Raw genomic sequence first — 2,511 nt, 5'->3', positions numbered from 1 at the left:
CATTTGTACAATTTTGAATCCCCACCACCTATGGATGCTTCCAGTTGAATTTAGTTAAATTCAAATCAGTGGTTAAGGAGAAGTTGTTTGAAGAAATTTGCAACGTACGCCACGGTATGGCATAAGCTCACCTTGATCCTTCAGACCCGGTAAGCTAATAACTGTTGAGAAAGAAGATTTTGAAACATAAATGCTTTCAGAATGAATCTTTGGATCCAGTAGCACCCCTGGCAACTTATACTCAATATTAATTTTAATGAGAATATTTTGCTTTGTTTGCATATAACCTGGTTAGTTGTACATGCCCTTCTGGCCTCTTGTTGTGATTTTAGTGTATGCTTTTTCTTTCAAGCATATATATGTATGCTTCACCAACGCCAGAGGTACGAAAACATGTAAACTTTCAGCCACCTTTACCAGTACAAAAATAAAATCATAAAACGTAAAATGATTTCAAATACTTTAATGGATATCAAAGACACATAAGTCAATTATTAGTAAAAAGTGACGATGAACATATATAGTTTCAGACTCCTAGGAATCCTACACTTCTAGTCCACATTCACTTGGTCGGATATTTCTACCAGTTATGTCACCAGGTCATACAACGCATGTATAAACAATGTGCCTTTATCACAGTCAGCAAAATTTGGAACTCCCACAGAAAATCAACTTGCTGTCATAATTATCAGTACACAATTATTTCAACATACAATGTACATGTTCATATAAAACAGACGAAACAAATCATTAAAAAAGGTTTAATAATACATTTAGATTTACTTATATATGTCATGATATTAATAAAATTCATGTAATAAGCATTGATCACAAATTCAAGTATCCTATGAAATTTGCAAAGTTATGAACGATAAAATATATGCAATCTATATATTGTAATTGATTCACTGAAAACCTGAATAAATAATTAACACAAAACAGAATATATCCATCCTTTATAATAAAATTAATTTGAGTCAAAATGTATGTGAAGTTCATTAAACAAGCACACATAATGATATACATTAATTAAGTCCTAGTACACAGGATTTTGTAGTTGATGTCGACATTGATCTACCAATCAAGAGCAGAAAATACACAAGGAAATTCATCTATACTGAAATAATGCCGGAAATAGGAACCCTCCTGTCCAGTGGGTCAACAACGACAGACTTCTCATTTGTAAGCCTTGCTGATGATGCTGCTCTTTACTACAGCGAGTGTTAACAATATTAGATTGTATAAAATGTCGTTAAAAATAAAGTGGAGACCATGTTATCTCTATGAAATTCTATTGCTCTTGAGATGGACATCGTTTATTTCCAGATTTTATGACAAATTATTTCAAATTCTTTTCACATAAACACATCATATAGGTTGACATAAAAAAAAACATTCAATATAAAAGTGGAGTGTTGGGAAATTTTCTTCAATGGCTTTACTTTGGGTGGAAAATATGAAGTAAACTGTAATAGTAATTTACTTTCAAAGTGTATTCATTGTTTTACATAGGTGTATTACATGTACCAGGAAATTGTTAAAAATACTGTGCATCTTGTGTTCTCATATCCTTTCTTTAATCTACCCCATAGCAATTTTAAAATGTTTGAATTTAAAACACCCAATATCTGACAAAGACTCTACCTTGATAGAACTTGGACATGAAACCAGTTAACAGTTAGTTCCATACTCTTTAACTTACTGAATTTGAAAATTTTTAAAAAAAAAGAAAAGAAAAACTACAGCTGGTAATTAAAGTTTACAATAATTCACTAAACAAGGAATTTTCACAACTTTCCTATATATATATGTATATCAACTCCTAATCATGTTAGTTTTAGACCATTCCAGATGACACATAATAAAGATAAAATTGCAAAGATATAATAAAGTGTAATTAAATGTCAAGTCATTCGCTCATGTCCGTTTACATTTCCGTTAGCATTCACACGTAGCTTGCTGGCTGCTAGTCTCTCTATATCATCCAGGCTTAAATTTTTCAGCTGCCCATAGAAATCCTGAAAGATTAAAGCAGATGTCAGTATGTAAATTAAATTATTTATACTTGTTCAATGTATTCTTATGTAAAACAAATGTCAATTGAAAAATCAGCACTGAAAGTGTTTCCTGGATGTTTTAGTGTCATGTGTTTATATATTTAATGTGCAATATTTGTGTGTCTATATTATTATACAAAAAAAATCTTTAACAATTCTGCATATGTTATAACCAATATCATAAAATCACAGCTTTTTCAGATTTATTTATAACCACAAACTTTGCAGCTTATCTTTGTTTTAAGAAATAGATATTTCTCATTATAAAAATTGTTTAGATACAATTCTATGAATGAGATGTCAAGAAAATTGTTTCCAAATACTTCACAAATATTAAATTTATATAATCAAAATATGACACATTACACAAAATACCAGAGGATTTTCTCACCTTTTGAAATTCTAATAGGACCTTCCGTGCATCTGATTTAGTAAAATGTCTCTGAAGGAATTC

At 30.3% G+C, this 2,511-nt stretch overlaps 1 long non-coding RNA gene across 1 annotated transcript; it reads right to left on the bottom strand.

Annotated features, from left to right (window-relative positions):
- Window positions 1–447: 447 nt before the first annotated feature.
- Window positions 448–2,511, bottom strand: LOC110444302. The gene is made up of 2 exons (XR_002462232.1): window positions 2,449–2,511; window positions 448–2,018 (listed from the first exon to the last, which is right to left on the bottom strand). It is a non-coding gene; the product is annotated as an uncharacterized LOC110444302 (long non-coding RNA).

Source organism: Mizuhopecten yessoensis, unplaced genomic scaffold (assembly GCF_002113885.1).
Source record: "Mizuhopecten yessoensis strain PY_sf001 unplaced genomic scaffold, ASM211388v2 hete_36089284, whole genome shotgun sequence".
NCBI classification, from domain to species: domain Eukaryota; kingdom Metazoa; phylum Mollusca; class Bivalvia; order Pectinida; family Pectinidae; genus Mizuhopecten; species Mizuhopecten yessoensis.
Note: the sequence above shows the minus strand (reverse complement) of the source record. Positions and strands in the feature narration are given on the sequence as shown.